General features: G+C 46.1%; 1 long non-coding RNA gene across 1 annotated transcript; it reads left to right on the top strand.

Moving 5' to 3' along the window:
* Window positions 1–3: 3 nt before the first annotated feature.
* Window positions 4–10,507, top strand: LOC136147280 (uncharacterized). Its single transcript, XR_010659131.1, has 4 exons — window positions 4–427; window positions 1,952–2,107; window positions 2,478–2,532; window positions 2,743–10,507. It is a non-coding gene; the product is annotated as an uncharacterized lncRNA (long non-coding RNA).
* Window positions 10,508–11,532: the final 1,025 nt, after the last annotated feature.

The following is an 11,532-nucleotide window of genomic DNA, read 5'->3' on the forward strand; positions in this document are numbered from 1 at the left end:
AGGCTTATAAGACCTGGGGCAGGGGCGGGGCGGGGCGGCCGAGTCGGGTTGCGGAACAGTTGATCCGGGTGCCGCCCGCGCGCTCGCCCAGCAGCCGAGGGGACCCGCCGTCCCGGGCTCGCCCTGCACCCGAGGGCCCCCGCATCGGGGTGGGAGTGGGGGACGGTAGCGGGTGCGGGAACCGAGAGGGCAGAGGGCAGGGAGGGATTAAGGCGCCCAACCTCTGAGCATCCCACAGATGCCAGGCAGCAACTGCTTTCCCCGTTTTGTTCCTGTGAACAGAGAAAGGAAAAGATCCCTTGCCTCCCACCGAGATAAAAACGAAGGTATTCCAGGACATCACTCTTCACCATCACCACCACCATCATCACTTTCTTTTCTTCTTCGTCCTCATCCCTTTCTTTTCCTGATTACAGAATTCATACAGGTACATGAAAAACCAGGAATGTCCCAGAAACTGTCACAGTCTAGGGAAGCCTGAAAAGAAAGGGACAGATCAAGGCCATGTGGTACCCAGGGATTGTACCCCGGCACAGAATGAGAATGTTAATGGGAAAACGGGCGAAACCCAAATGAAGTCTGAAGTTTAGTTACTAGTGCTGGTTTCTTAGTTGTGACAAGTGTACCCTGCTTTTGCAAGTTAGGAGGGATGAGGTGGGGAACAGGGGCACTTTATGTACTACCTTTACAACTTTTCTGTAAATTGACATTATTCCCAAAGAAAAGGGCGTTAGGAATTTACATATATATGTATGAAAGTGAAAAGCGCTCAGTCGTTGTGTCCGACTCTTTGCGAGTCACTTGGACTATACAGTCCATGGAATTCTCCAGGCCAGAATACTGGAGTGGGTAGCCTTTCCCTTCTCCAGAGGATCTTTCTGGTCCAGTAATCAAAGATCGTAGGGACAGTTTAAAAGTTTTTCACAAGTTCATTGAGCTATGATCAGAAATTATCTATAGGTTAACATAAGTGATCTAGACATAAGATAAAATTTAGCTATGAAATTTGTTATATCTCTGCTTAGTCTGTATTTTGAAAAAGTGAGTTTGATTTTCTAATTTTTCTTTAAAAGCAGGTAACACAGGAAAAAAAATGCAGAAAAGCACAAAGAAGCAACTAGAAAACATTTGTAATCCTACCATCTAGAGGCAACTTTAGTACGAGAAAGAGAGGGAAGCAGATTCATACTATAATACTCATTTATATTTGCTTTACTCATTTAATATTTTGTAAACTTCTTCCCATATTATTCCTTTTCCATAACTATTTTTAATGGCAGGATATATCATATGTTTTATCTGGTCAATCCCTAGTGTTAGGCAATGAAGTTTTTTTATTTTTTGGTATTATAAATAACATTTTCATGAACACCCAGGTCTGTGAGTCTTTGTACAGGTTTCAGTGAATTCCTAGAGGCTGAATTGTTTTGATAGATATGGCTCCTCTGTTCATGGGATTCTCCAGGCAAGAATACTGGAGTGGGTTGCCATGCCCTCCTCCAGGGGATCTCCCTGACCCAGAGATTGAACCTGTTGTTTCTCTTATGTCTCCTGCATTGGCAGGTGGGTTCTTTACCACTAGTGCCACCTGGGAGGCCCTGAGATATCACTAGATTTTCCCAAACAAAACACATGCCTCATGAGCCAGGTGTGAGAGAGGGAAGCATACACCCTCACCAATGCTGGATTTTAAAAATTTATCGCCAGGTTGAATCTCAGATTTGTAAAAGCCACGAATGCTGGGTGGAACACCTGAGGTTGAGTGCCTGCCCGGGGTGCTGAGGACTGGAGTGTGGCTTCCCTGTGCCAGCACGGGGCCCCCGGCTGTCCTCTCTACAGGAGGCAGGCGGCTGCAAGTCACGGCCAGACACCGCAGGAACAGTGTCAGCAAGAGGAGCCTTTTGATTACTACCTGCTCTGGCCAAGCCCTTTAGACATCTTCTACTTTCAGTGGAACCCTTACAAGGTGGATATTGGAGTCCCATCCTGCAGATGAAGAAACTGAGTTCTCAGAGAAGCCAGGGAACAGGATGGAGAGTCAAATTCTGGGCTGTCTGATTCTACTGGACCAGGCTGCTTGTCGGCTCTGAGCAGAGCCAGAAGGAAGGTTTGCTTTCAGGGATGCGTGCTCACTGTTACAGGGAAAGGCTTCCCCTCATTCACACAGCAGCGGGGGGGGGGGGGGGGGGCGGGGAAATAGAGGGGAACTTTGGGAATGAAGTGGGGGGAGGGGCACACAGGTATCTGGCGCCATCCATTCCCAAGGATGGCTCCCAGGGGCCATGAGCGCCTTAAAGAGAGGAGTGATATCTTATTGGTTATTTATTTTTGGGCCTGGTCGAGTTGCTTGAGGGATCTTAGTTCCTCGACCATCGATCGAACCCATGCCCCCTGCAATGGAAGCACAGAGTTCTAAGCACTGGACTGCCAGGGGACTCTCAGGATGTCTTATTGATGACTCTCACCCCCGCCCACAGCACAGTATGGGCACAGAACCAGCACTCAAGGAACTTTGGAAGGATGAAGGAAGGGGTGAGTAATATTCTTTGAGCACCTACTGTGTGCCAGGCACTGTTCTGGGTGCTAGAATGTAACAACGAGCAGGAGAGGTAAATCCCTGCCCTCATGGAACTTGCATTTGGGGTCTGGGGGGTTGTTGACAAAAGCAAACACAATATGGGAATAGAATCTAAAGAGTGGGCATATGCGTGCGTGTAACTGACACATTTTCCTGTACTGCAGGTCATCACAGAGTATTGAGGAGAGTTCCCTGTGCAAGGTGATTCCACTCAAGTATGATGTCAGCAGGCAACTTCTTATCTGTTTAGATTATTTAACTTATCTGCTGTTCCTGTTTAGTCACTAAGTCATCTCCAACTCTTTTTCGACTGTAGCCTGCCAGGCTCCTCTGTCCATGCGATTTCCCAGACAAGAGCACTGGAGTGGGTTGCCATCTCCTTCTGCCGGGGATCTTCCCAACCCAGGGATCAAATCCATGTCTCCTTGTCTGAAAGATATCAATTAAAGATCTAGGGAAGTGTTGAAAGTTTTGATCCTGTATAGTATCATACTATCTAATGGATCACTAAAGCTTTCTGTATTAGATACATTAATGCTGAGCTCCTTCCTACTACTCTTGCTACTAGCATTGTCACATCGAGCTAAACTGGCCCGTTGTTACTGAGTAACAAAAATTTAATTTTAAAAAAGCAAGAACACAATAGATAAGTAAACTATATGGTGTGTTAGAAGGTAATAAGTGCCACAGAGAAAAATAAAATGGGAAGTGGAAGAGAGAAGGCTGGGAGTGTAATATGCACACAGTGGCCAGGGAAGGTCACACTGAGGGAGGGAGGGGGAAGGAAGGAAGAAGATTCTTCTGGTCCCTCTAGTCCCAGCTCAGCCCTGGCCTCGGGGAACACAGCCTCCTCGGCAGCATTTTGACGCTGCTGGACTTTTCTGAATGTCCCAGGGCAGCTGTCCCCTTTACTGGTTGCCCTTGGTCTTAGTGAATTCTGATTTTCCTTTGAGGCCAGCAGTTTCATTTCTGGTGCCTCTGGGTGGGGGTGCAGGGGGGTGATGGCCAGTGCTGTAAAAGCCTAGAGTAAATATCTCCTCCTGGAATATCTTCTCTCGGGCTAACACAAGGCCAGGGCAAAAGGTTGCCCCAGCTCCGGCGAGGGCAGACTCTCTGCAGAGCGCCCGTCCTCCTGAGGGACGGCAGGAGGATGGGAATTTCCTCCCTAATGGGAATTCCCTCCACTTTCTCCTCTCCTGCATCGACAATTTGTTCACTTACTCACTCATTCTTTCTTCCTAGCGTTGGCCTCACATTATCTGCTTATTTATCTGTCTGTGATCCGTCTCTCCACACTAGAATGTCAGTCCCCGAGGGCGAGCGCCCCTAGAAGAGATTCTAGCTCAGAGTAAGTTGCTCGTTTAATGATGTTAATGATTTTTTTGAGTGAATGAATGGATGAATAGATAAAGTCTTTCATTTTATTTAGCTAATCAAAACATGTGCTGAGTAATGGAAGCTGGAGTCTTGCCTACAAAAACTTTAGGACAAAAAGGCCTCCATGTCCAGCAGCCCCACAGGGTCGTGCCTGGCATTAATCACCCCTTTGCTTTTCTTTCTTTATTAAACTATCACGTTTGTTTCTTTTTAAAAAAGATTTATATATGTATTCATTTTTGGCTGCTCTGGGTCTTTGTTGCTGTGAGCGGGCCTTCTCGAGTTGCGATGAGCAGGGGCTGCTGTCTAGCTGTGGTGTGTAGACTGCTCTCTGCAGTGGCTTCTCTTGTTCACTACAGCTCAGGCTCTGGGGTGCGCGGGCTCAGTAGTGGTGGCTCATGGGCTTACTTGCCCTGCAGCCTGTGGAATCTTTCCAGACCAGGGATTGAACCAGTATCCACTGCATTGGCAGAAAGATTCTTAACCACTAGACAACCAGGGAACTTCCCCCCCCCCTCCCTTTTCTTTGATACCCCTCAATCTTGAGGAGCATAGAATTCTTTCCCTCTTTCTTCAAGCTGCTGGTCAGGGCATCTCTCTTTTTCACACTTTCAGCAGCACCTGGCTTCCTGCTTTGAAGAGAGGGAAGGGAGCTTCCAGGTGAGAGAGAGACCTGGTGGAACACAACATATTGAACATACTGTTTAATTTTACCTCCTGTGTTAGACATGGTTCTCTTTCTACTTTTAGGAGCTAAGCATGCGTGCGTGGTCAGTCACTTCAGTCGTGTCCAACTCTGTGACCCTATGGACTGTAGTCTGCCAGGCTCCTCTGTCCATGGGGATTCTCCAGGCTACAATGCTGGAGTGGGTTGCCATTTCCCCCTCCAGGGGAACTTCCCCACCCAGGGATCGAACAGGGGATGATCCCCACCCATGTCTCCTTCAGCTCCTGCATTGCAGGCAGATTCTTTACCACTAAGCCACTGCAGAAGTCCGGGAACTAAGCGTGGTCTCCTATATATCCTCTCATAAGGGCTCATTCCTAGTCCACTTCTAGGGTCACTGGTATATGGAGATCAATTTGTAAGACTTTTTCCATTTCAGGCTTCCCTGATAGTAATTTTAAATGAGTTTTCAGGCATAGCTTGGTGAGAGTTTTCTTAACACTGTCCTTAAGAAGGGTTTTTGTCAGTTGGGATGCTTTTTCCATTTTGGCTGGAAAGTCTTCTATTCAGCCTTGATCCTTTCAAATCTTTAGCCAAAATCTTGTTGAAGAGGGTGAGGGAATTTTTAAATCCTTGTGGAGTCTGACATATCTCAGAAAATTCAAGTTTGCAACAATACAGGAATGAATGCATCTGAAATGGCATCCACGATGGTCACCTAGTTTTACAAAACACAAAACAAAAACCCATGCACTGAGCACCTGCTGCATACATGACTGAGGATTAGGCCCAGATAGCTGCACAACGCTGCTGCCCAGCCCCTGCCTGCCGCCAATTAGTACTATATAAGAGGAAAGTGAAAGTGAAATTCCCCCCCTTGTGTCCAACTCTTTGCAACCCCATGGACTATCTGGAATGGGTAGCCTTTCACTTCTCCAGAGGATCTTCTCAACCCAGGGATTGAACCCAGGTCTTCTGCATTGTAGGCAGTTTCTGTACTGGCTGAGCCACAAGGGAAGCCCAAGAATCCTGGAGTGGGTTGACAATTACATAATTACATACAGTGCTTAGACAGGTCCTTGATCAGCTCCTGGATCAAAACAAAACAAAACAAAAACTATTAAAAAAAATCACAATTGGGACAACTTGGGAAATCTAAACAAGAACCACAGTTAGATAAGGGATTCATCAGCATCATGTGTTTTGAATATGATCACCGTGTTGTGGTTTTAAAGGAGAATGTCCTTGTTCTGAGAGGATGCCTGGGGAAACATTTTCAGATCAAGTGTCATGATGTCAACTTTCAAATGGTTCTGAAAAAAGTGTGTGCATGTATACAGACAGGGAATTCTCTGGTGGCCCAGATTGGTGGCCCAATCTGCCTGCCAACGCAGGAGATGTGAGTGAGTTCAATCCTTAGGTCCAGAAGATCCCCTGGAGGAGGAAATGGCAACCTACTCCAGTATTCTTGCCTGGAAAATCCCATGGACAGAGGAGCATGGAGGGCTACAGTCCGTGGGGTCACAAAGAAACTGACATGACTGAGCGACCTAGCACGAACGCCTGTGTGCAGACAGAGATGAACCAAAAGTGGTGGATCCAGGTGAAAGGTATATGTATGCTAATTGCACCAGTCTTGCAACTTTAGGCTTGAAATTTGCAAACAAAAGGTTTGGGGAAAATCCCTCGTGGAGCCCTGTCACTGGGAGCCTCTGATATCTGAGAGGAAGAGTCAGCCTCCACAAGGCCTGGGGCAGAAGGCCCAGAGTCAGAGGCTCAAGGAAAGGCCCACCCACACACTCTGCCCAATTACAGTTCAAACTCTGCATGACCCGCAGGGCTCCCTGTGTTCCTTCCAGCACAGGGACCAGCAGGTACCAGGGACTCAGCACTTGGCACCCACCCCATGCCAGGCCCCTGCTCAGCCCCTGCCCTCTCAGGGGGCACAGTTCTCATTTCTCTCTGCAGTTCACTCCATGGCAGAGTGTTGTTCTGGGTGCTGTCCTCAGTCGTGTTCAACTCTTTGTGACTCTGTGGACTGTCCCCCACCAGGCTCCTCTGTCCATCGGATTCTCCAGGCAAGAATCCTGCAGTGGGTTGCCATTTTCTTCTCCAGGGGATTTTCCCAACCCGGGGCTTGAACCCTGGGTCTCAATCTGACGCATCTCCTGCATCACCTGCGGATGAATTCTTTACCACTAAGCCATGTTCTGGATATAGGAGTCCCAAAACCCACAGACCACAGAGGTCTCGGGGAAGAGAGAAGCAGGGATTAGCAACAGCAAGCTCTGTGAACTGGGTTCTTCTGGGAGCCAAGCACAGAGCTGGGCCTTCTCTGGGCATCATTGTGTCTCCTTCTCACAGCGTCTGGCCGGGGGGAGGGAGTTTGTTTTTTTAATTTTTTTTTTCTAACCAGGTGGAAACTCTGGCTCAGAGAGGTCAAATCACTTGCCTAAAGTCACACAAGGGCTTCCCTGGTAGTTCAGTTCTTAAAGAATCCACCTGCAATGCAGGAGACCCTGGTTTAAGACTTAGGTCGGGAAGACCCCCCGGAGAAGGGATAGGCTACCTACTCCAGTATTCTTGGGCTTCCCTGGTAGTTCAGATGGTAAAGAATCTGCCTGCAATGTGCGAGACCTGGATTCAATCCCTGGGTTGGGAAAATCCGCTGGAGGAGGGCATGGCAACCCACTCCAGTATTCTTGCCTGGAGAATCCCCACGGACAGAGGAGCCTGGTGGGCTACAGTCCAAGGGGCCACAAACTGTCGGATACAACTGAGTGACTAAGCACGCAGCAAAGTCACATAGCTAGAGGATGGCAGATCCAGAAAAGCAAGTGACATGATCTCAGCCTTGAAGACGTTTGACAGGCTGACTTAATTTTTTGCTTGTCAGGCATGATGTGGAGGGAGGAAGGTGTGGGCAGGGATCCTCAGCCTTGGCCCTGGTGGTATTAGGAGCCAAAGAATCCCTGTTGTTCAGCTTCCTGTTCATTGCAGGATATGTGGCAGCAGTCCTGGCTGACATAAATATTTAAAAAGCCAAATGAAAACAATGGTCATTGTGGAGGGAGGGGCTTGTGCAGAGCCCCCTGGGGGCATTTTGGAGGTAGGGAAGGTCCACATATGGGGGAGTGTCAGAGGACTGGGTCTTGAAGAATAAGTGGAAGATGGTAGGGAAGGACAAAGTGGGAAGGGAATTCCCAAAAGAGGGACTGGTATGTGTCAAAGAACAGAGATCATCCACAGGATATGGAGAGAAAATGTTAGAACTTGTATTTATATTCATTTTTTAGAAGGTTTTTATTTCTATTTCTTTATGGCTGCATCGGAGTCTTAGTTGAAGCTCACAGGCTTAATTGTCTTGAGGCATGTAGGGTGTTAGTTCCCCAACCAGGGATAGGACCTCATTCCCTGCATTGGGAGGTGGATTACCTCTGGACCCCCAGGGAAGCCTCTTATATTCATTTTTAGTCTCATGTTTTTATATTTCCTATTTTATAGACACGCTAACATAGTAATACATATAATTTGGAGGGATGTTTTTTTGCTGAGCTGCTCGGCTTGCAGGATCTCAGTCCCCCAACCGGGGACTGAACCTGGGTCACAGCAGTGAAAGCCCAGAATCTTAACTACTAAGCCACCAGGAAACTCTCCTGGTTTATTTTTTAATATGTGTATTTTGAGGCACACACCCACACATTTTCTACCGATGAATGATCATAACTGTTGCCAAGGGGCTTCCTGGGTGGCACAGAGGATAAGATTCCACCTGCCAATGAGGAAGATCCCACATGACCCAGAGCAACTAAGCCCATGCGCCTGTGCTCGAGAACCCGGGAGCTGCAACTACTTAGCCACATCCTGTAATTACTGAAGTCCTTGCGCCTAGAGCCGGGGCTCCACAACAAGAGAAGCCACTGCAGTGAGAAGCCCGTGTACCACAATGAAAAGCAGCCCCAGGTCGCCACAAGTAGAGAAAACCTGCACAAAAGCAGTTGAAGACCCAGTACAGTAAAAAAATAAATAAATAAACTGTTGCCAAGATTGGCTTGAGACATGTTGTGTTTGAAGGGCCTGTGAGTGTCCAAGAGATAATGTCTAGGCTTGGCGCTATATATGGGTGTGAGTCAGGGAGACAGCCTGGGGTGCCGGGAGTGAGGAAGGGAGAGGGGTTTAGATTGTTTAAAGTCCAGAGAGACAAGGCAGAAAACAGCAAGTGGTTTTTAGCCTGGCTGTACCTAGGGAGTCTTTAAAAAGTACTCACTCCCAGTTTCTTTGACATAATCAGCCTGGAGTGAAGCCCAGGCATCACCATCTTTTAATCTCCTCAAGTGATTCCAATTGCAACTAGAATTGCGAACCACTGCCCTAGATCAGCGTTCTTCAACTTTTCATGCTGTGTATCCCCTCAAGGAATTTTGGAAAACTACATACTCTAATATTTTTAAGTTGACATCTAAATTTTTTATTATAATTTTAATAGCAGCAAAAAATATAATTTCCTGCATGTTGTATACATTTTCTCGAGAACCTCAGAGTTGCAGATTTGGTTTATTTAATTTATGGGAAATGTCTGCCATATAAGTTAATTGGCAAAGCCAGAATTCATTGTCAAACCAGTCAGCCCAATTAGACTTACTCTCTGTCAAAAGAAAAATCTGGATTCATTTTTCAGTTCAGATAAATGTATTAATACATAACCTCATGACAACCATCTCACTTTCATATTCTAAGCTAAATAGATAGACAGTGCACAGAGCATTGTCACCTAGAATCTGTCCCTCACATGGAATAAGATGCTGTCCCTTCAATATTTATTGCTGATGCTCTCTGTGCTTTGTGGAGGGGGTCTCTTTCCTTCAGAAGTATGCAGTCTTTAATTGCTCCTTTGTTTGGGGCTACAGTGCTTTGCACTTGTCTAGATGACAGACCATGTTCCCACAGGAATTGAGTGAAAGGTAAGCCTTACTTGGAAAGATAAGTGAAGCGGGAAAGGACAACTGGCTTGATGTTTCATTGCAGAGGCAAACAGATCCATTTTAGAAAAAAAAGACATACAGAAGTTGAGGATCTGGAAATTAATGCCTTTAAAGTTGTTTGTGGAGTTTCCCTGGTGGTCCAGTAGTTAAGAATCCACCTTGCTATTCAGGGGACCCTGGTTCAGTCCCTGGTTGGGGAAGATCCCACATGCTGCAGATCAACTAAGCCTGTTGCTCCACAAGTACTGAGGGCTGCAAGCCCTGGAGCCTGTGCTCTGCAATAAGAGAAGCCACCACAATGAGAAACTCGTGCACCACAACCAGAGAGTAACCCACACACAACAAAGACCCAGCGTAGCCAAAAATAAAAATAAATCAATAATAAAGTTGCTTGTGATAGATCCATACATATATGGTAACTTCATTCACTATAAAGACATCTATGCAATTCTGGGGAGAAACCAATTTTTTTCTATGCACACTCATAAGGGGGAAAAAATGAAGTCTAAAAAAAAAAAAAAAAAAAGAACTCTAACCCCTTCCTTACACACCATATAAATTAATTAATTCAAGATGGACCATAGACCCAAATGTGAAAGCTAAACTAATAAAGCCCTGTGAAGAAACCATGAGAGGAGAGCTTCATGACCAAAGATCTTTTAGTGAGTGTTAGTCTCTCAGTCAAGTCCGACTCTTTGCGAACCCATGGACTATAGCCCGCCAAGAATTTGTCCATGGAATTCTCCAGGCAAGAATACTGGAGTGGGTTGCGATTTCCTTCTCCAGGGGATCTCCCTGACCCAGGGATCGAACCCAGGTATCCTGCCTTGCAGGCAGATTCTGTACCATCTGAGCCACCAGGGAAGCAGCATATGCTGAGTACCCACAGGTGCTACGACTGTTCCATGACCACCCATCAAAGACCAAAAAGTGGGCAGTGGTTCAATTCCTGGAAATCTCCATGCCTTCCCCCGAATAGTTAGAATAATCTTCCCACTCATTACCTTATGAATTTGTCCAGCCGATAAAAGCTAACCATACCACATTTCAAGGCTGTACTTGCCCTCTGTGACGGCCTATACTGTCTGTGGAATGTGCATCTCTCTAAATAAATCCACTTCTGACTTATCAGTTTGTCTCTCATTGAACCCTTTCTGCAGTGTGACATCAAGAACCTGAGTTTCATTAAGTCCTGAGACCAGGAGTGTGATCTCAGTTGGAAGATCGCAGGATTTGGCCGGGTTCAAGGCCTGGCCATATGAGTTTAAGTCCCAGTCTGAAGTGAATGGTTTCAGTATGACTCTCTTCCCTGAATATAAAGGAAAGAAAACTCACGATTACCAATACAAATAAAGGAAATAATACAAAAATGGGCTGAAATCCCAGAGATAACTATTGTCAACATCTTGCTGCATGTCATTCTAGAATTTACATAAATATATTTAAATATTTGTATATTAAAATATGTAATACATTTCTAAAGCAAACAAAAATGGAATCATACTGCACACAGCGGTTTGTAACCTCCTTTTTTCCTTAGGCAATGCCTTATGGACACTTTTCCTATATTGAAAGTGAAAGTGAGACTTGATGAAAGTGAAAGTTGCTCAGTTGTGGCCATCTCTTTGCAACCCCATAGACTATACAGTCCATGGAATTCTCCAGGCCAGAATACTGGAGTGGATAGCTGTTCCCTTCTCCAGGGGATCGTCCCAACCCAGGGATCGAACCCAGGTCTCCTGCATTGCAGGTGGATTCTTTACCAGCTGAGCCACCAGGGAAGCCCTTTCCTGTATTAGTAAATAAAATTTCACATCATCATAGTTTTTTTTATTTAATCTCTTTGAACATTTAGAGATATCCCCCTCTTTTTTTTTTTTTTACTGTTAAAAACAAGTTTGGGGAAAACTTAGCCCTTGCAACATCAT

Source organism: Muntiacus reevesi, chromosome 15 (genome assembly GCF_963930625.1).
Source record: "Muntiacus reevesi chromosome 15, mMunRee1.1, whole genome shotgun sequence".
Classification (NCBI taxonomy): domain Eukaryota; kingdom Metazoa; phylum Chordata; class Mammalia; order Artiodactyla; family Cervidae; genus Muntiacus; species Muntiacus reevesi.